The sequence below is a fragment of the Centropristis striata genome, chromosome 17 (assembly GCF_030273125.1).
Source record: "Centropristis striata isolate RG_2023a ecotype Rhode Island chromosome 17, C.striata_1.0, whole genome shotgun sequence".
Lineage (NCBI taxonomy): Eukaryota > Metazoa > Chordata > Actinopteri > Perciformes > Serranidae > Centropristis > Centropristis striata.
The window spans coordinates 8519643-8541637 of NC_081533.1; the positions used below are offsets into that span (position 1 = coordinate 8519643).

The 21995-nt window shown below is 43.2% G+C and overlaps 12 non-coding genes across 12 annotated transcripts; all 12 read left to right on the forward strand.

The window, feature by feature from the left end:
- Positions 1–1944: 1944 nt before the first annotated feature.
- On the forward strand, positions 1945–2026 carry trnal-aag (transfer RNA leucine (anticodon AAG)). The gene has a single exon. It is a non-coding gene; the product is annotated as a tRNA-Leu (tRNA).
- Positions 2027–3570: 1544 nt separating this feature from the next.
- Positions 3571–3652, forward strand: trnal-aag (transfer RNA leucine (anticodon AAG)). Its single transcript has one exon. It is a non-coding gene; the product is annotated as a tRNA-Leu (tRNA).
- Positions 3653–6978: 3326 nt separating this feature from the next.
- On the forward strand, positions 6979–7060 carry trnal-aag (transfer RNA leucine (anticodon AAG)). Its single transcript has one exon. It is a non-coding gene; the product is annotated as a tRNA-Leu (tRNA).
- Positions 7061–8616: 1556 nt separating this feature from the next.
- On the forward strand, positions 8617–8698 carry trnal-aag (transfer RNA leucine (anticodon AAG)). Its single transcript has one exon. It is a non-coding gene; the product is annotated as a tRNA-Leu (tRNA).
- A 1556-nt stretch (positions 8699–10254) lies between these two features.
- trnal-aag (transfer RNA leucine (anticodon AAG)) lies at positions 10255–10336 on the forward strand. Its single transcript has one exon. It is a non-coding gene; the product is annotated as a tRNA-Leu (tRNA).
- A 1556-nt stretch (positions 10337–11892) lies between these two features.
- Positions 11893–11974, forward strand: trnal-aag (transfer RNA leucine (anticodon AAG)). The gene has a single exon. It is a non-coding gene; the product is annotated as a tRNA-Leu (tRNA).
- A 1556-nt stretch (positions 11975–13530) lies between these two features.
- Positions 13531–13612, forward strand: trnal-aag (transfer RNA leucine (anticodon AAG)). Its single transcript has one exon. It is a non-coding gene; the product is annotated as a tRNA-Leu (tRNA).
- A 1544-nt stretch (positions 13613–15156) lies between these two features.
- trnal-aag (transfer RNA leucine (anticodon AAG)) lies at positions 15157–15238 on the forward strand. The gene has a single exon. It is a non-coding gene; the product is annotated as a tRNA-Leu (tRNA).
- A 1556-nt stretch (positions 15239–16794) lies between these two features.
- Positions 16795–16876, forward strand: trnal-aag (transfer RNA leucine (anticodon AAG)). The gene has a single exon. It is a non-coding gene; the product is annotated as a tRNA-Leu (tRNA).
- A 1556-nt stretch (positions 16877–18432) lies between these two features.
- On the forward strand, positions 18433–18514 carry trnal-aag (transfer RNA leucine (anticodon AAG)). The gene has a single exon. It is a non-coding gene; the product is annotated as a tRNA-Leu (tRNA).
- A 1556-nt stretch (positions 18515–20070) lies between these two features.
- trnal-aag (transfer RNA leucine (anticodon AAG)) lies at positions 20071–20152 on the forward strand. Its single transcript has one exon. It is a non-coding gene; the product is annotated as a tRNA-Leu (tRNA).
- Positions 20153–21708: 1556 nt separating this feature from the next.
- On the forward strand, positions 21709–21790 carry trnal-aag (transfer RNA leucine (anticodon AAG)). Its single transcript has one exon. It is a non-coding gene; the product is annotated as a tRNA-Leu (tRNA).
- The last annotated feature ends 205 nt before the right edge of the window (positions 21791–21995 follow it).

Genomic DNA, 21995 nt, shown 5'->3' on the forward strand with positions numbered 1-21995 from the left:
ACAAGCTGCCTTATTTTGCGGTAGTCCCTCAGAATTAAGGACCACCTTGAGGTGGACCCCTTGCCTTTCTTCACTGGGCATTGGTGCAGATTGCAGAGTCTAATAAAAATGTTCTCCACCAACCGACAGCAGTCGGGCCACTGAGCAGGTGCACTACTTGCACCCAACATGCACCGGATGGTGCTCTGCACACCAGGAGTTTGTGAGGGCTTCTTCGGTGTCCTAAACCGTCCACTCAAAAGTGTCCCCTGGTGTCGTGCGGCATAAATCACCCGCTGCTTGTCACCTTCGTCGAGCTTCTCCCACAGTGCGATGATTGCACTGCTCTGCTGGTTGGTGAGACAGAGAGAGGTCTGCTCCCGAAGCTTCTCCAGATACTCAGCCAGTCTGTCTACATGCTGGTATCCAGCAACATTTTGGTCATCAACAGCCTGTGCAAATAAGGAAATAGCAAACCTTACAACCTTCACAGTTTATTTAAAGTACACATTGTTCAGAGTGTGTGCAGATGTACTGTGTCTAAGTGTGTATATGTAAGAGTTGGACTCATACATATACACCTACACATTTGAAATTGAACACATGCACACTTACCATATCCTCATCTTCAGCCTGCACATCCACTCCAGCCTCAGCGGACGAAGTAGAGGGCATGATTGATGCACCAGAGGCCATGGAAGACGTGCCAGGAGGTAGGGCTGATGTTCCAGGAGGTAGGACTGCAGGAAATGGTAAGAAAAATCACAATAAGATTATTTTGTATAGATATTACAGCATAACAGTTTTAATTTTCACTGCAAAAAAATATTATAATCAATTGTTGTGGTCTGTACCAAATGAACATGCTTTCTTACATCTGGGGAACAAAATTTGTAGGCCAGGCATCTCTGCAGCACTGAGCTACATCATTTTAATGCTGTTTTGTCATTGCACTTGGTCATATTGCAATTTCACGAGTATTTTGAATAAGTCAACCATACCAGTAGCTATGGCGGATGTGCCGAAAACCGCTGGGGATGTGCCCGCACTCAGGGTGGATGTGCCAGACGCCATGCCAGATGTGGTGATTGCCAGGGTGGAGACGGTGGACACCAGACTGGATGAGGGACCCAGAGTGAGTGATGCTGCAACCTGAGGGACCTCCAGGTCAGCCACTGTGGGGTCGTCTGGGATGTCAGCGAAGCCCTCATCTGTTCAGGGTGCATATCCTGCAGTGCCTGACCAGTCTGCCGGAACAGATACTGTAGCCCTATGAGCTCTCCTAAAGTAATTGAAGTAAAGTGGATAATTTACAGTGTTAATAAAGGATTTTATAACTGTGTTGAATACCACTGTGTTCACAAATGCTTACCAGTGTAACGTGAGGGTGGACAGAACTCTGGTGCCACCTTCTTGCCAAACAGCTTCTCATAGTGCTTGTTCACGCAGTGAAGCAGGTCACCCGAGTAGCTGCGTAAAGGTGACGGTGCGGTAGACAGAGCAGCACTACCACGGTCCTGGTTCCACCTATGGAGTCCCTCCAGCAGGTATGCCTGAAAATTCAGGCTGTTGGCACTGGTCCCTAGAAGGACATTATAAAATATTAAATTATGAAATATTCTTGGATTATACAGCACATGAACCAACATGTCTGAAAGACACAAACCTGGTATGAAGCGGTTCAGGTGGAGATGAAAGGACTCCAAAGATGTTGAGCCTCTAGCACATCTGAAAGTTGGTAGCCACAAACCTCCCTTTGTGAGCTCCCCTGTTTTGGTGTACATAGCAATACCTGGCAGGTCCTGGATGCACTTGATGTGCTTTTTCTGGACATGCCAGATGTGCTGCATTCTCTCCCTGTCAAACAGGGGAACTCCAAGGGAGTCGTTCCCACTGCTACCCATCAGCCCCTGCAGCAGCTCCTCCAGCAGGTTAGCACAACTAAGCTGCTGGAGCTAGCTTTCAGGTAGTGTGGCCGAGTGGTCTAAGGTGCTGGATAAAGGCTCCAGTCTCTCAGGAGGCGTGGGTTCAAATCCCACCACTGCCATTTGCAATAGAAATCCATTGTGTGAATCTCAGACAAAGCTCTTATAAGAATAGCTACCTGTAGCTGGGCCTTGTGCAACTCAACTTGAACTGTGAAGCAACCGATATTACCAAACAGATAGGTGAAAAACATGATTGGCTCTATGCCCACTCTCCATCAATACTGACATTGTCTTCTTTTCAGATAATTGTGCGACAAGTGTTAAAAGTGACAGGCCTTCAGTGCTCATTTGGACAACATTGGTCGAAAGAAGCTGATGCAAATGGTGATGCTGTACCAATCGGTGACAACTCTTTGCCTTCAATGGAACTCTTTTGTGTATTTGAGCACTTTTCTGGGCCTACCTTCGAGATTTCTGAAGGGAGTTTAGAAAATAAGTAAAAGATTGTTACCTAACTTTGCAAACTGTGACTTGCTCAAATTTTGGATTGCAGAGTCCCGCTGTTTGTAAAACACAGATTTTCAGATCCCACAACCTGAATGGAAGAGCAGAGTGGCGCAGCGGAAGCTTGCTGGGCCAATAACCCAGAGGTCGATGGATTAAAACTTTCCTCTGTTAATTTCCATAGCTGTGGGTTAGTCAGGGCTTGCCTGTTATGATCACATTACCATGTAGTCACTTGTTCTCTTGTGCAAACCAAGACATTGCTATTTTGATAACATTCACATCCCAGTCTGTTTATTTGATTATTGTGTGTATCTGGAACCCTCTCTTGACGTACCTTAAGGATTTGGAAGATAAGTACGAGGATGCTTACTTAACTTTGCAAAATGTGAGCTGCTCAAATCTTGGATTTCACACTCTCACTATTTGTAAAAGAGGAATTTTCAGGACCCAGAATCTTCATCCAAGAGCAGAGTGGCGCAGCGGAAGTGTGCTGGGCCCATAACCCAGAGGTCGATGAATCGAAACCATCCTCTGCTAATTAGCAAAAATTTGGGCAACCTAGATCCATACTTGCCTGACCCTTACCTTGTGTGCTCACATTACCATGTAGTCACTTGTTCTCGAGTGCAAACCAAGACATTGCTATTTTGATAACATTCACATCCCAGTCTGTTTATTTTATTATTGTGTGTATCTGGAACCTTCTGTTGACGTACCTAAAGGATTTGGAACATAAGTACGAGGATGCTTACTTAAATTTGCAAACTGTGAGCTGCTCAAATTTTGGATTTCAGAGTGTTACTATTTGTAAAACGCAAATTTTCAGGTCCCAGAGTCTCAACCGAAGAGCAGAGTGGCGCAGCGGAAGCGTGCTGGGCCCATAACCCAGAGGTCGATGGATCGAAACCATCCTCTGCTAATTAGCAATAATTTGGGCTAGTTTACCTCCAAGCTTGCCTTGTATGCTCACATTAACATGTCACTTGGTTCCCAATAAAAACCTCTTATTTTCCACAAAACTCACATCACTTTGTTTTATACTTACTTTTTCTTCAATTGATGGCCGTTTTTTTCCTAAGCGAAACATGAACCCAAGGCACTGATTTATCCTCTCCACATGGTCGCTGATTGCAGTCATGATATTTGCACGCTTTCAGGTAGTGTGGCCGAGTGGTCTAAAGCGCTGGATTAAGGCTCCAGTCTCTCAGGAGGTGTGGGTTCAAATCCCACCACTGCCATTTGCAATAGAAATCCATTGTGTGAATCTCAGACAAAGCTCTTATAAGAATAACAACCTGTAGCTTGGCCTTGTGCAACTCAACTTGAACTGTGAAGCAACCGGTATTACCAAACAGATAGGTGAAAACATGATTGGCTCTATGCCCACTCTCCATCAATACTGACATGGGCTGCGTGCCAAAGCCATTTTTTCGCATCTATGCGTCCCTCACTTGCGCCGTTCACTTGCGTCTTAGTCCCGCCCACCGGGGATGCATGGAGAGACGCAAGTGAGGGAAGCGAGGAGAGGAGAAACGATTTAAGACAAATGGGACGTCCTTCCCTCCGGAGCGTCACGTGAAGCGACGTCCGTTTCTAATGACGGCGGCAGCGGATCACAGCTGGATCAGCTGTCAGTCGCTTTAACAGCTGGAGACATGCACTGATGATAATAATAATAATAATAATAATAATAATAATAATAATAAGTGTTTTCTCTGTTTAACAAACACCTGCACATGAATAACAACCTCCATTGTGTATTTATACTGTGAACTGTGTCCAGCTCAGGGGCACGGGAATGTCTTTATATAATTTATTAATTATTATTTGCTGCTGTATTAGGACAACTATTAGGGCCAAGTATGAAAAAAAAATACGGACCCGGGGGAGGGGGGTAATACTGGTCCATGCCTCACTGGGTCCGTCCGGTGCCACACACATACACACACAGACACACAGACACACACACACACACACACACACACTTCAAAAAGATGAATAAAGATTCCATAAACCCGGCTCCATGGCAGCGTAAAGACGCATCACATGAGGATGACCGTGAGGAATGAAGGCTGGGAACAATAAAAAAAATTAAAAAAAGTTTAGACGAACGTTACACTGTAACTGTCAACAAGAAGCAGAGGAGGTCTGAAAGAGAGACAGCGCTCCGTGTGAACGCGAGGAGGAGGAGCGTCAGTCGGATCACTCTGATAAAACACCTTAAACAGAGCGAGTGATGGAGAAGAAGAGACATCCCGCAGGTAGAAAGGAATGAAATGTGGTGATGTCGTAACATCACCTCATGTTATCTGTTTTTAATCATGCCATGGTGGCTGGGTCCCTCTCCCCTGGGTTCCTATTTATTTATTTATTTATTTCGTATATTGCCCTAATACGCCGTCGTAGTAGACGATCCTGGTGGTAAATTAATTATTTAATATACCAGAACATGATTGTGTCCGCTGAACACCGGACAATATTTTATTAGGTTAGATGATGAAGGTAAAATGTAAATTATGTCACTCAGTAATGATCAGCCTCGCGTGGTACTGATGAAAATGACAAACAATGTAAAAGTGTTTCTTGCTGACAGACAGACTCTCAGACTCTCTACTGTTTTTGTTTTTTTTTTACTTTAATAATATCCATAATAAATCTGTATGGTGGAAAAAACAGATCACGAAAAGGAAAAAAAGGAAAAAGGAAAATAACTTCTAGAGCGATGTTTCTCTTAATTTATTATAAATTTAGAAATATGTTTGTGGTGTTTTTGTTGTTCAGAGTCACAATAAAACAGATTTTAATTACATGGTGAATCATATAAATAAAATATAAAACTTGTGGTGACACACTTTAGTTTAATCTGTGATCTGTCTTCACTCCGGTATCAAACTACAGCGATGTTGCGATGTATAACATCAGTCCGATCAGCTGCTGCGTCTATTCAACGAGTCAGGGGGCGGGGCCACCGCTAAAAGACTTCCGCATAGGATTCTCTCGTGTATCCTCGCTTGTGCCTCCTCCGATATGCCTCCTCTATCCTCTATCCTCTATCCTCCGATCACAAATAAGGGCTTTGGGACGGTCTTAAAGATGGCGCCCGCGAAAGAACTTCCGGTTTAAGCGAGGATAGAGGATAGAGGAGGCGAAACTTAAGGGCTTTGGGATGCAGCAATTGTCTTCTTTTCAGATGAGTGTGCAACAAGTGTCAAAAGTGACGGGCCTTCAGTGCTCATTTGGACAACATTGGTCGAAAGAAGCTGATGCAAATGGTGATGCTGTACCAATCGGTGACAACTCTTTGCCTTCAATGGAACTCTTTTGTGTATTTGAGCACTTTTCTGGGCCTACCTTTGAGATTCCTGAAGGGAGTTTAGAAAATAAGTAAAAGATTGTTACCTAACTTTGCAAACTGTGAGTTGCTCAAATTTTGGATCGCAGAGTCCCGCTGTTTGTAAAACACAGATTTTCAGGTCCCACAACCTGAATGGAAGAGCAGAGTGGTGCAGCGGAAGTTTGCTGGGCCAATAACCCAGAGGTCGATGGATTAAAACCTTCCTCTGTTAATTTCCATAGCTGTGGGTTAGTCAGGGCTTGCCTGTTATGATCACATTACCATGTAGTCACTTGTTCTCTAGTGCAAACCAAGACATTGCTATTTTGATAACATTCACATCCTAGTCTGTTTATTTTATTATTGTGTGTATCTGGAACCCTCTCTTGACGTACCTTAAGGATTTTGAAGATAATTACGAGGATGCTTACTTAACTTTGCAAAATGTGAGCTGCTCAAATCTTGATTTCACACTCTCACTATTTGTAAAAGAGGAATTTTCAGGACCCAGAATCCTCATCGAAGAGCAGAGTGGCGCACCGGAAGCGTGCCGGGCCCATAACCCAGAGGTCGATGGATCCAAACCATCCTCTGCTAATTAGCAAAAATTTGGGCAACCTAGATCCATGCTTGCCTGACCCTTACCTTGTGTGCTCACATTACCATGTAGTCACTTGTTCTCGTGTGCAAACCAAGACATTGCTATTTTGATAACATTCACATCCCATTCTGTTTATTTTATTATTGTGTGTATCTGGAACCTTCTGTTGACGTACCTAAAGGATTTGGAAGATAAGTACGAGGATGCTTACTTAAATTTGCAAACCGTGAGCTGCTCAAATTTTGGATTTCAGAGTGTTACTATTTGTAAAACGCAAATTTTCAGGTCCCAGAGTCTGAACCGAAGAGCAGAGTGGCGCAGCGGAAGCGTGCTGGGCCCATAACCCAGAGGTCGATGGATCGAAACCATCCTCTGCTAATTAGCAATAATTTGGGCTAGTTTACCTCCAAGCTTGCCTGAACATTGCCTTGTATGCTCACATTAACATGTATTCACTTGGTTCCCAATAAAAACCTCTTATTTTCCACAAAACTCACATCACTTTGTTTTATACTTACTTTTTCTTCAATTGATGGCCGTTTTTTTCCTAAGCGAAACATGAACCCAAGGCACTGATTTACCCTCTCCACATGGTCGGTGATTGCAGTCATGATATTTGCGCGCTTTCAGGTAGTGTGGCCGAGTGGTCTAAGGCGCTGGATTAAGGCTCCAGTCTCTCAGGAGGCGTGGGTTCAAATCCCACCACTGCCATTTGCAATAGAAATCCATTGTGTGAATCTCAGACAAAGCTCTCATAAGAATAACTATCTGTAGCTTGGCCTTGTGCAACTCAACTTGAACTGTGAAGCAACCGGTATTACCAAACAGATAGGTGAAAACATGATTGGCTCTATGCCCACTCTCCATCAATACTGACATTGTCTTCTTTTCAGATGAGTGTGCGACAAGTGTCAAAAGTGACTGGCCTTCAGTACGCATTTGGACAACATTGGTCGAAAGAAGCTCATGCAAATGGTGATGCTGTACCAATCGGTGACAACTCTTTGCCTTCAATGGAACTCTTTTGTGTATTTGAGCACTTTTCTGGGCCTACCTTTGAGATTCCTGAAGGGAGTTTAGAAAATAAGTAAAAGATTGTTACCTAACTTTGCAAACTGTGAGTTGCTCAAATTTTGGATCGCAGAGTCCCGCTGTTTGTAAAACACAGATTTTCAGGTCCCACAACCTGAATGGAAGAGCAGAGTGGTGCAGCGGAAGTTTGCTGGGCCAATAACCCAGAGGTCGATGGATTAAAACCTTCCTCTGTTAATTTCCATAGCTGTGGGTTAGTCAGGGCTTGCCTGTTATGATCACATTACCATGTAGTCACTTATTCTCTAGTGCAAACCAAGACATTGCTATTTTGATAACATTCACATCCTAGTCTGTTTATTTTATTATTGTGTGTATCTGGAACCCTCTCTTGACGTACCTTAAGGATTTTGAAGATAATTACGAGGATGCTTACTTAACTTTGCAAAATGTGAGCTGCTCAAATCTTGATTTCACACTCTCACTATTTGTAAAAGAGGAATTTTCAGGACCCAGAATCCTCATCGAAGAGCAGAGTGGCGCACCGGAAGCGTGCCGGGCCCATAACCCAGAGGTCGATGGATCCAAACCATCCTCTGCTAATTAGCAAAAATTTGGGCAACCTAGATCCATGCTTGCCTGACCCTTACCTTGTGTGCTCACATTACCATGTAGTCACTTGTTCTCGTGTGCAAACCAAGACATTGCTATTTTGATAACATTCACATCCCATTCTGTTTATTTTATTATTGTGTGTATCTGGAACCTTCTGTTGACGTACCTAAAGGATTTGGAAGATAAGTACGAGGATGCTTACTTAAATTTGCAAACCGTGAGCTGCTCAAATTTTGGATTTCAGAGTGTTACTATTTGTAAAACGCAAATTTTCAGGTCCCAGAGTCTGAACCGAAGAGCAGAGTGGCGCAGCGGAAGCGTGCTGGGCCCATAACCCAGAGGTCGATGGATCGAAACCATCCTCTGCTAATTAGCAATAATTTGGGCTAGTTTACCTCCAAGCTTGCCTGAACATTGCCTTGTATGCTCACATTAACATGTATTCACTTGGTTCCCAATAAAAACCTCTTATTTTCCACAAAACTCACATCACTTTGTTTTATACTTACTTTTTCTTCAATTGATGGCCGTTTTTTTCCTAAGCGAAACATGAACCCAAGGCACTGATTTACCCTCTCCACATGGTCGGTGATTGCAGTCATGATATTTGCGCGCTTTCAGGTAGTGTGGCCGAGTGGTCTAAGGCGCTGGATTAAGGCTCCAGTCTCTCAGGAGGCGTGGGTTCAAATCCCACCACTGCCATTTGCAATAGAAATCCATTGTGTGAATCTCAGACAAAGCTCTCATAAGAATAACTATCTGTAGCTTGGCCTTGTGCAACTCAACTTGAACTGTGAAGCAACCGGTATTACCAAACAGATAGGTGAAAACATGATTGGCTCTATGCCCACTCTCCATCAATACTGACATTGTCTTCTTTTCAGATGAGTGTGCGACAAGTGTCAAAAGTGACTGGCCTTCAGTACGCATTTGGACAACATTGGTCGAAAGAAGCTGATGCAAATGGTGATGCTGTACCAATCGGTGACAACTCTTTGCCTCCAATGGAACTCTTTTGTGTATTTGAGCACTTTTCTGGGCCTACCTTTGCGATTCCTGAAGGGAGTTTAGAAAATAAGTAAAAGATTGTTACCTAACATTGCAAACTGTGAGTTGCTCAAATTTTGGATCGCAGAGTCCCGCTGTTTGTAAAACACAGATTTTCAGGTCCCACAACCTGAATGGAAGAGCAGAGTGGTGCAGCGGAAGCTTGCTGGGCCAATAACCCAGAGGTCGATGGATTAAAACCTTCCTCTGTTAATTTCCATAACTGTGGGTTAGTCAGGGCTTGCCTGTTATGATCACATTACCATGTAGTCACTTGTTCTCTAGTGCAAACCAAGACATTGCTATTTTGATAACATTCACATCCCAGTCTGTTTATTTTATTATTGTGTGTATCTGGAACCCTCTCTTGACGTACCTTAAGGATTTGGAAGATAAGTACGAGGATGCTTACTTAACTTTGCAAAATGTGAGCTGCTCAAATCTTGATTTCACACTCTCACTATTTGTAAAAGAGGAATTTTCAGGACCCAGAATCCTCATCGAAGAGCAGAGTGGCGCAGCAGAAGCGTGCTGGGCCCATAACCCAGAGGTCGATGGATCGAAACCATCCTCTGCTAATTAGCAAAAATTTGGGCAACCTAGATCCATGCTTGCCTGACCCTTACCTTGTGTGCTCACATTACCATGTAGTCACTTGTTCTCGAGTGCAAACCAAGACATTGCTATTTTGATAACATTCACATCCCAGTCTGTTTATTTTATTATTGTGTGTATCTGGAACCTTCTGTTGACGTACCTAAAGGATTTGGAAGATAAGTACGAGGATGCTTACTTAAATTTGCAAACTGTGAGCTGCTCAAATTTTGGATTTCAGAGTGTTACTATTTGTAAAACGCAAATTTTCAGGTCCCAGAGTCTGAACCAAAGAGCAGAGTGGCGCAGCGGAAGCGTGCTGGGCCCATAACCCAGAGGTCGATGGATCGAAACCATCCTCTGCTAATTAGCAATAATTTGGGCTAGTTTACCTCCAAGCTTGCCTGAACATTGCCTTGTATGCTCACATTAACATGTATTCACTTGGTTCCCAATAAAAACCTCTTATTTTCCACAAAACTCACATCACTTTGTTTTATACTTACTTTTTCTTCAATTGATGGCCGCTTTTTTCCTAAGCGAAACATGAACCCAAGGCACTGATTTACCCTCTCCACATGGTCGCTGATTGCAGTCATGATATTTGCGCGCTTTCAGGTAGTGTGGCCGAGTGGTCTAAGGCGCTGGATTAAGGCTCCAGTCTCTCAGGAGGTGTGGGTTCAAATCCCACCACTGCCATTTGCAATAGAAATCCATTGTGTGAATCTCAGACAAAGCTCTTATAAGAATAACTATCTGTAGCTTGGCCTTGTGCAACTCAACTTGAACTGTGAAGCAACCGGTATTACCAAACAGATAGGTGAAAACATGATTGGCTCTATACCCACTCTCCATCAATACTGACATTGTCTTCTTTTCAGATGAGTGTGCGACAAGTGTCAAAAGTGACTGGCCTTCAGTGCGCATTTGGACAACATTGGTCGAAAGAAGCTGATGCAAATGGTGATGCTGTACCAATCGGTGACAACTCTTTGCCTCCAATGGAACTCTTTTGTGTATTTGAGCACTTTTCTGGGCCTACCTTTGCGATTCCTGAAGGGAGTTTAGAAAATAAGTAAAAGATTGTTACCTAACTTTGCAAACTGTGAGTTGCTCAAATTTTGGATCGCAGAGTCCCGCTGTTTGTAAAACACAGATTTTCAGGTCCCACAACCTGAATGGAAGAGCAGAGTGGTGCAGCGGAAGCTTGCAGGGCCAATAACCCAGAGGTCGATGGATTAAAACCTTCCTCTGTTAATTTCCATAACTGTGGGTTAGTCAGGGCTTGCCTGTTATGATCACATTACCATGTAGTCACTTGTTCTCTAGTGCAAACCAAGACATTGCTATTTTGATAACATTCACATCCCAGTCTGTTTATTTTATTATTGTGTGTATCTGGAACCCTCTCTTGACGTACCTTAAGGATTTGGAAGATAAGTACGAGGATGCTTACTTAACTTTGCAAAATGTGAGCTGCTCAAATCTTGATTTCACACTCTCACTATTTGTAAAAGAGGAATTTTCAGGACCCAGAATCCTCATCGAAGAGCAGAGTGGCGCAGCGGAAGCGTGCTGGGCCCATAACCCAGAGGTCGATGGATCGAAACCATCCTCTGCTAATTAGCAAAAATTTGGGCAACCTAGATCCATGCTTGCCTGACCCTTACCTTGTGTGCTCACATTACCATGTAGTCACTTGTTCTCGAGTGCAAACCAAGACATTGCTATTTTGATAACATTCACATCCCAGTCTGTTTATTTTATTATTGTGTGTATCTGGAACCTTCTGTTGACGTACCTAAAGGATTTGGAAGATAAGTACGAGGATGCTTACTTAAATTTGCAAACTGTGAGCTGCTCAAATTTTGGATTTCAGAGTGTTACTATTTGTAAAACGCAAATTTTCAGGTCCCAGAGTCTGAACCGAAGAGCAGAGTGGCGCAGCGGAAGCGTGCTGGGCCCATAACCCAGAGGTCGATGGATCGAAACCATCCTCTGCTAATTAGCAATAATTTGGGCTAGTTTACCTCCAAGCTTGCCTGAACATTGCCTTGTATGCTCACATTAACATGTATTCACTTGGTTCCCAATAAAAACCTCTTATTTTCCACAAAACTCACATCACTTTGTTTTATACTTACTTTTTCTTCAATTGATGGCCGCTTTTTTCCTAAGCGAAACATGAACCCAAGGCACTGATTTACCCTCTCCACATGGTCGCTGATTGCAGTCATGATATTTGCGCGCTTTCAGGTAGTGTGGCCGAGTGGTCTAAGGCGCTGGATTAAGGCTCCAGTCTCTCAGGAGGCGTGGGTTCAAATCCCACCACTGCCATTTACAATAGAAATCCATTGTGTGAATCTCAGACAAAGCTCTTATAAGAATAACTATCTGTAGCTTGGCCTTGTGCAACTCAACTTGAACTGTGAAGCAACCGGTTTTACCAAACAGATAGGTGAAAACATGATTGGCTCTATGCCCACTCTCCATCAATACTGACATTGTCTTCTTTTCAGATGAGTGTGCGACAAGTGTCAAAAGTGACTGGCCTTCAGTGCGCATTTGGACAACATTGGTCGAAAGAAGCTGATGCAAATGGTGATGCTGTACCAATCGGTGACAACTCTTTGCCTCCAATGGAACTCTTTTGTGTATTTGAGCACTTTTCTGGGCCTACCTTTGCGATTCCTGAAGGGAGTTTAGAAAATAAGTAAAAGATTGTTACCTAACTTTGCAAACTGTGAGTTGCTCAAATTTTGGATCGCAGAGTCCCGCTGTTTGTAAAACACAGATTTTCAGGTCCCACAACCTGAATGGAAGAGCAGAGTGGTGCAGCGGAAGCTTGCTGGGCCAATAACCCAGAGGTCGATGGATTAAAACCTTCCTCTGTTAATTTCCATAACTGTGGGTTAGTCAGGGCTTGCCTGTTATGATCACATTACCGTGTAGTCACTTGTTATCTAGTGCAAACCAAGACATTGTTATTTTGATAACATTCACATCCCAGTCTGTTTATTTTATTATTGTGTGTATCTGGAACCCTCTCTTGACGTACCTTAAGGATTTGGAAGATAAGTACGAGGATGCTTACTTAACTTTGCAAAATGTGAGCTGCTCAAATCTTGATTTCACACTCTCACTATTTGTAAAAGAGGAATTTTCAGGACCCAGAATCCTCATCGAAGAGCAGAGTGGCGCAGCGGAAGCGTGCTGGGCCCATAACCCAGAGGTCGATGGATCGAAACCATCCTCTGCTAATTAGCAAAAATTTGGGCAACCTAGATCCATGCTTGCCTGACCCTTACCTTGTGTGCTCACATTACCATGTAGTCACTTGTTCTCGAGTGCAAACCAAGACATTGCTATTTTGATAACATTCACATCCCAGTCTGTTTATTTTATTATTGTGTGTATCTGGAACCTTCTGTTGACGTACCTAAAGGATTTGGAAGATAAGTACGAGGATGCTTACTTAAATTTGCAAACTGTGAGCTGCTCAAATTTTGGATTTCAGAGTGTTACTATTTGTAAAATGCAAATTTTCAGGTCCCAGCGTCTGAACCGAAGAGCAGAGTGGCGCAGCGGAAGCGTGCTGGGCCCATAACCCAGAGGTCGATGGATCGAAACCATCCTCTGCTAATTAGCAATAATTTGGGCTAGTTTACCTCCAAGCTTGCCTGAACATTGCCTTGTATGCTCGCATTAACATGTATTCACTTGGTTCCCAATAAAAACCTCTTACTTTCCACAAAACTCACATCACTTTGTTTTATACTTACTTTTTCTTCAATTGATGGCCGCTTTTTTCCTAAGCGAAACATGAACCCAAGGCACTGATTTACCCTCTCCACATGGTCGCTGATTGCAGTCATGATATTTGTGCGCTTTCAGGTAGTGTGGCCGAGTGGTCTAAGGCGCTGGATTAAGGCTCCAGTCTCTCAGGAGGCGTGGGTTCAAATCCCACCACTGCCATTTGCAATAGAAATCCATTGTGTGAATCTCAGACAAAGCTCTTATAAGAATAACTATCTGTAGCTTGGCCTTGTGCAACTCAACTTGAACTGTGAAGCAACCGGTATTACCAAACAGATAGGTGAAAACATGATTGGCTCTATGCCCACTCTCCATCAATACTGACATTGTCTTCTTTTCAGATGAGTGTGCGACAAGTGTCAAAAGTGACTGGCCTTCAGTGCGCATTTGGACAACATTGGTCGAAAGAAGGTGATGCTGTACCAATCGGTGACAACTCTTTGCCTCCAATGGAACTCTTTTGTGTATTTGAGCACTTTTCTGGGCCTACCTTTGCGATTCCTGAAGGGAGTTTAGAAAATAAGTAAAAGATTGTTACCTAACTTTGCAAACTGTGAGTTGCTCAAATTTTGGATCGCAGAGTCCCGCTGTTTGTAAAACACAGATTTTCAGGTCCCACAACCTGAATGGAAGAGCAGAGTGGTGCAGCGGAAGCTTGCAGGGCCAATAACCCAGAGGTCGATGGATTAAAACCTTTCTCTGTTAATTTCCATAACTGTGGGTTAGTCAGGGCTTGCCTGTTATGATCACATTACCATGTAGTCACTTGTTCTCTAGTGCAAACCAAGACATTGCTATTTTGATAACATTCACATCCCAGTCTGTTTATTTTATTATTGTGTGTATCTGGAACCCTCTCTTGACGTACCTTAAGGATTTGGAAGATAAGTACGAGGATGCTTACTTAACTTTGCAAAATGTGAGCTGCTCAAATCTTGATTTCACACTCTCACTATTTGTAAAAGAGGAATTTTCAGGACCCAGAATCCTCATCGAAGAGCAGAGTGGCGCAGCGGAAGCGTGCTGGGCCCATAACCCAGAGGTCGATGGATCGAAACCATCCTCTGCTAATTAGCAAAAATTTGGGCAACCTAGATCCATGCTTGCCTGACCCTTACCTTGTGTGCTCACATTACCATGTAGTCACTTGTTCTCGAGTGCAAACCAAGACATTGCTATTTTGATAACATTCACATCCCACTCTGTTTATTTTATTATTGTGTGTATCTGGAACCTTCTGTTGACGTACCTAAAGGATTTGGAAGATAAGTACGAGGATGCTTACTTAAATTTGCAAACTGTGAGCTGCTCAAATTTTGGATTTCAGAGTGTTACTATTTGTAAAACGCAAATTTTCAGGTCCCAGAGTCTGAACCGAAGAGCAGAGTGGCGCAGCGGAAGCGTGCTGGGCCCATAACCCAGAGGTCGATGGATCGAAACCATCCTCTGCTAATTAGCAATAATTTGGGCTAGTTTACCTCCAAGCTTGCCTGAACATTGCCTTGTATGCTCACATTAACATGTATTCACTTGGTTCCCAATAAAAACCTCTTATTTTCCACAAAACTCACATCACTTTGTTTTATACTTACTTTTTCTTCAATTGATGGCCGCTTTTTTCCTAAGCGAAACATGAACCCAAGGCACTGATTTACCCTCTCCACATGGTCGCTGATTGCAGTCATGATATTTGCGCGCTTTCAGGTAGTGTGGCCGAGTGGTCTAAGGCGCTGGATTAAGGCTCCAGTCTCTCAGGAGGCGTGGGTTCAAATCCCACCACTGCCATTTGCAATAGAAATCCATTGTGTGAATCTCAGACAAAGCTCTTATAAGAATAACTATCTGTAGCTTGGCCTTGTGCAACTCAACTTGAACTGTGAAGCAACCGGTATTACCAAACAGATAGGTGAAAACATGATTGGCTCTATGCCCACTCTCCATCAATACTGACATTGTCTTCTTGTCAGATGAGTGTGCGACAAGTGTCAAAAGTGACTGGCCTTCAGTGCGCATTTGGACAACATTGGTCGAAAGAAGCTGATGCAAATGGTGATGCTGTACCAATCGGTGACAACTCTTTGCCTCCAATGGAACTCTTTTGTGTATTTGAGCACTTTTCTGGGCCTACCTTTGCGATTCCTGAAGGGAGTTTAGAAAATAAGTAAAAGATTGTTACCTAACTTTGCAAACTGTGAGTTGCTCAAATTTTGGATCGCAGAGTCCCGCTGTTTGTAAAACACAGATTTTCAGGTCCCACAACCTGAATGGAAGAGCAGAGTGGTGCAGCGGAAGCTTGCAGGGCCAATAACCCAGAGGTCGATGGATTAAAACCTTCCTCTGTTAATTTCCATAACTGTGGGTTAGTCAGGGCTTGCCTGTTATGATCACATTACCATGTAGTCACTTGTTCTCTAGTGCAAACCAAGACATTGCTATTTTGATAACATTCACATCCCAGTCTGTTTATTTTATTATTGTGTGTATCTGGAACCCTCTCTTGACGTACCTTAAGGATTTGGAAGATAAGTACGAGGATGCTTACTTAACTTTGCAAAATGTGAGCTGCTCAAATCTTGATTTCACACTCTCACTATTTGTAAAAGAGGAATTTTCAGGACCCAGAATCCTCATCGAAGAGCAGAGTGGCGCAGCGGAAGCGTGCTGGGCCCATAACCCAGAGGTCGATGGATCGAAACCATCCTCTGCTAATTAGCAAAAATTTGGGCAACCTAGATCCATGCTTGCCTGACCCTTACCTTGTGTGCTCACATTACCATGTAGTCACTTGTTCTCGAGTGCAAACCAAGACATTGCTATTTTGATAACATTCACATCCCAGTCTGTTTATTTTATTATTGTGTGTATCTGGAACCTTCTGTTGACGTACCTAAAGGATTTGGAAGATAAGTACGAGGATGCTTATTTAAATTTGCAAACTGTGAGCTGCTCAAATTTTGGATTTCAGAGTGTTACTATTTGTAAAACGCAAATTTTCAGGTCCCAGAGTCTGAACCGAAGAGCAGAGTGGCGCAGCGGAAGCGTGCTGGGCCCATAACCCAGAGGTCGATGGATCGAAACCATCCTCTGCTAATTAGCAATAATTTGGGCTAGTTTACCTCCAAGCTTGCCTGAACATTGCCTTGTATGCTCACATTAACATGTATTCACTTGGTTCCCAATAAAAACCTCTTATTTTCCACAAAACTCACATCACTTTGTTTTATACTTACTTTTTCTTCAATTGATGGCCGCTTTTTTCCTAAGCGAAACATGAACCCAAGGCACTGATTTACCCTCTCCACATGGTCGCTGATTGCAGTCATGATATTTGCGCGCTTTCAGGTAGTGTGGCCGAGTGGTCTAAGGCGCTGGATTAAGGCTCCAGTCTCTCAGGAGGCGTGGGTTCAAATCCCACCACTGCCATTTGCAATAGAAATCCATTGTGTGAATCTCAGACAAAGCTCTTATAAGAATAACTATCTGTAGCTTGGCCTTGTGCAACTCAACTTGAACTGTGAAGCAACCGGTATTACCAAACAGATAGGTGAAAACATGATTGGCTCTATGCCCACTCTCCATCAATACTGACATTGTCTTCTTTTCAGATGAGTGTGCGACAAGTGTCAAAAGTGACTGGCCTTCAGTGCGCATTTGGACAACATTGGTCGAAAGAAGCTGATGCAAATGGTGATGCTGTACCAATCGGTGACAACTCTTTGCCTCCAATGGAACTCTTTTGTGTATTTGAGCACTTTTCTGGGCCTACCTTTGCGATTCCTGAAGGGAGTTTAGAAAATAAGTAAAAGATTGTTACCTAACTTTGCAAACTGTGAGTTGCTCAAATTTTGGATCGCAGAGTCCCGCTGTTTGTAAAACACAGATTTTCAGGTCCCACAACCTGAATGGAAGAGCAGAGTGGTGCAGCGGAAGCTTGCAGGGCCAATAACCCAGAGGTCGATGGATTAAAACCTTCCTCTGTTAATTTCCATAACTGTGGGTTAGTCAGGGCTTGCCTGTTATGATCACATTACCATGTAGTCACTTGTTCTCTAGTGCAAACCAAGACATTGCTATTTTGATAACATTCACATCCCAGTCTGTTTATTTTATTATTGTGTGTATCTGGAACCCTCTCTTGACGTACCTTAAGGATTTGGAAGATAAGTACGAGGATGCTTACTTAACTTTGCAAAATGTGAGCTGCTCAAATCTTGATTTCACACTCTCACTATTTGTAAAAGAGGAATTTTCAGGACCCAGAATCCTCATCGAAGAGCAGAGTGGCGCAGCGGAAGCGTGCTGGGCCCATAACCCAGAGGTCGATGGATCGAAACCATCCTCTGCTAATTAGCAAAAATTTGGGCAACCTAGATCCATGCTTGCCTGACCCTTACCTTGTGTGCTCACATTACCATGTAGTCACTTGTTCTCGAGTGCAAACCAAGACATTGCTATTTTGATAACATTCACATCCCACTCTGTTTATTTTATTATTGTGTGTATCTGGAACCTTCTGTTGACGTACCTAAAGGATTTGGAAGATAAGTACGAGGATGCTTACTTAAATTTGCAAACTGTGAGCTGCTCAAATTTTGGATTTCAGAGTGTTACTATTTGTAAAACGCAAATTTTCAGGTCCCAGAGTCTGAACCGAAGAGCAGAGTGGCGCAGCGGAAGCGTGCTGGGCCCATAACCCAGAGGTCGATGGATCGAAACCATCCTCTGCTAATTAGCAATAATTTGGGCTAGTTTACCTCCAAGCTTGCCTGAACATTGCCTTGTATGCTCACATTAACATGTATTCACTTGGTTCCCAATAAAAACCTCTTATTTTCCACAAAACTCACATCACTTTGTTTTATACTTACTTTTTCTTCAATTGATGGCCGCTTTTTTCCTAAGCGAAACATGAACCCAAGGCACTGATTTACCCTCTCCACATGGTCGCTGATTGCAGTCATGATATTTGCGCGCTTTCAGGTAGTGTGGCCGAGTGGTCTAAGGCGCTGGATTAAGGCTCCAGTCTCTCAGGAGGCGTGGGTTCAAATCCCACCACTGCCATTTGCAATAGAAATCCATTGTGTGAATCTCAGACAAAGCTCTTATAAGAATAACTATCTGTAGCTTGGCCTTGTGCAACTCAACTTGAACTGTGAAGCAACCGGTATTACCAAACAGATAGGTGAAAACATGATTGGCTCTATGCCCACTCTCCATCAATACTGACATTGTCTTCTTGTCAGATGAGTGTGCGACAAGTGTCAAAAGTGACTGGCCTTCAGTGCGCATTTGGACAACATTGGTCGAAAGAAGCTGATGCAAATGGTGATGCTGTACCAATCGGTGAAAACTCTTTGCCTCCAATGGAACTCTTTTGTGTATTTGAGCACTTTTCTGGGCCTACCTTTGCGATTCCTGAAGGGAGTTTAGAAAATAAGTAAAAGATTGTTACCTAACTTTGCAAACTGTGAGTTGCTCAAATTTTGGATCGCAGAGTCCCGCTGTTTGTAAAACACAGATTTTCAGGTCCCACAACCTGAATGGAAGAGCAGAGTGGTGCAGCGGAAGCTTGCAGGGCCAATAACCCAGAGGTCGATGGATTAAAACCTTCCTCTGTTAATTTCCATAACTGTGGGTTAGTCAGGGCTTGCCTGTTATGATCACATTACCATGTAGTCACTTGTTCTCTAGTGCAAACCAAGACATTGCTATTTTGATAACATTCACATCCCAGTCTGTTTATTTTATTATTGTGTGTATCTGGAACCCTCTCTTGACGTACCTTAAGGATTTGGAAGATAAGTACGAGGATGCTTACTTAACTTTGCAAAATGTGAGCTGCTCAAATCTTGATTTCACACTCTCACTATTTGTAAAAGAGGAATTTTCAGGACCCAGAATCCTCATCGAAGAGCAGAGTGGCGCAGCGGAAGCGTGCTGGGCCCATAACCCAGAGGTCGATGGATCGAAACCATCCTCTGCTAATTAGCAAAAATTTGGGCAACCTAGATCCATGCTTGCCTGACCCTTACCTTGTGTGCTCACATTACCATGTAGTCACTTGTTCTCGAGTGCAAACCAAGACATTGCTATTTTGATAACATTCACATCCCAGTCTGTTTATTTTATTATTGTGTGTATCTGGAACCTTCTGTTGACGTACCTAAAGGATTTGGAAGATAAGTACGAGGATGCTTACTTAAATTTGCAAACTGTGAGCTGCTCAAATTTTGGATTTCAGAGTGTTACTATTTGTAAAACGCAAATTTTCAGGTCCCAGAGTCTGAACCGAAGAGCAGAGTGGCGCAGCGGAAGCGTGCTGGGCCCATAACCCAGAGGTCGATGGATCGAAACCATCCTCTGCTAATTAGCAATAATTTGGGCTAGTTTACCTCCAAGCTTGCCTGAACATTGCCTTGTATGCTCACATTAACATGTATTCACTTGGTTCCCAATAAAAACCTCTTATTTTCCACAAAACTCACATCACTTTGTTTTATACTTACTTTTTCTTCAATTGATGGCCGCTTTTTTCCTAAGCGAAACATGAACCCAAGGCACTGATTTACCCTCTCCACATGGTCGGTGATTGCAGTCATGATATTTGCGCGCTTTCAGGTAGTGTGGCCGAGTGGTCTAAGGCGCTGGATTAAGGCTCCAGTCTCTCAGGAGGCGTGGGTTCAAATCCCACCACTGCCATTTGCAATAGAAATCCATTGTGTGAATCTCAGACAAAGCTCTCATAAGAATAACTATCTGTAGCTTGGCCTTGTGCAACTCAACTTGAACTGTGAAGCAACCGGTATTACCAAACAGATAGGTGAAAACATGATTGGCTCTATGCCCACTCTCCATCAATACTGACATTGTCTTCTTTTCAGATGAGTGTGCGACAAGTGTCAAAAGTGACTGGCCTTCAGTGCGCATTTGGACAACATTGGTCGAAAGAAGCTGATGCAAATGGTCATGCTGTACCAATCGGTGACAACTCTTTGCCTCCAATGGAACTCTTTTGTGTATTTGAGCACTTTTCTGGGCCTACCTTTGCGATTCCTGAAGGGAGTTTAGAAAATAAGTAAAAGATTGTTACCTAGCTTTGCAAACTGTGAGTTGCTCAAATTTTGGATCGCAGAGTCCCGCTGTTTGTAAAACACAGATTTTCAGGTCCCACAACCTGAATGGAAGAGCAGAGTGGTGCAGCGGAAGCTTGCTGGGCCAATAACCCAGAGGTCGATGGATTAAAACCTTCCTCTGTTAATTTCCATAACTGTGGGTTAGTCAGGGCTTGCCTGTTATGATCACATTACCGTGTAGTCACTTGTTATCTAGTGCAAACCAAGACATTGTTATTTTGATAACATTCACATCCCAGTCTGTTTATTTTATTATTGTGTGTATCTGGAACCCTCTCTTGACGTACCTTAAGGATTTGGAAGATAAGTACGAGGATGCTTACTTAACTTTGCAAAATGTGAGCTGCTCAAATCTTGATTTCACACTCTCACTATTTGTAAAAGAGGAATTTTCAGGACCCAGAATCCTCATCGAAGAGCAGAGTGGCGCAGCGGAAGCGTGCTGGGCCCATAACCCAGAGGTCGATGGATCGAAACCATCCTCTGCTAATTAGCAAAAATTTGGGCAACCTAGATCCATGCTTGCCTGACCCTTACCTTGTGTGCTCACATTACCATGTAGTCACTTGTTCTCGAGTGCAAACCAAGACATTGCTATTTTGATAACATTCACATCCCAGTCTGTTTATTTTATTATTGTGTGTATCTGGAACCTTCTGTTGACGTACCTAAAGGATTTGGAAGATAAGTACGAGGATGCTTACTTAAATTTGCAAACTGTGAGCTGCTCAAATTTTGGATTTCAGAGTGTTACTATTTGTAAAACGCAAATTTTTAGGTCCCAGAGTCTGAACCGAAGAGCAGAGTGGCGCAGCGGAAGCGTGCTGGGCCCATAACCCAGAGGTCGATGGATCGAAACCATCCTCTGCTAATTAGCAATAATTTGGGCTAGTTTACCTCCAAGCTTGCCTGAACATTGCCTTGTATGCTCGCATTAACATGTATTCACTTGGTTCCCAATAAAAACCTCTTACTTTCCACAAAACTCACATCACTTTGTTTTATACTTACTTTTTCTTCAATTGATGGCCGCTTTTTTCCTAAGCGAAACATGAACCCAAGGCACTGATTTACCCTCTCCACATGGTCGCTGATTGCAGTCATGATATTTGCGCGCTTTCAGGTAGTGTGGCCGAGTGGTCTAAGGCGCTGGATTAAGGCTCCAGTCTCTCAGGAGGCGTGGGTTCAAATCCCACCACTGCCATTTGCAATAGAAATCCATTGTGTGAATCTCAGACAAAGCTCTTATAAGAATAACTATCTGTAGCTTGGCCTTGTGCAACTCAACTTGAACTGTGAAGCAACCGGTATTACCAAACAGATAGGTGAAAACATGATTGGCTCTATGCCCACTCTCCATCAATACTGACATTGTCTTCTTTTCAGATGAGTGTGCGACAAGTGTCAAA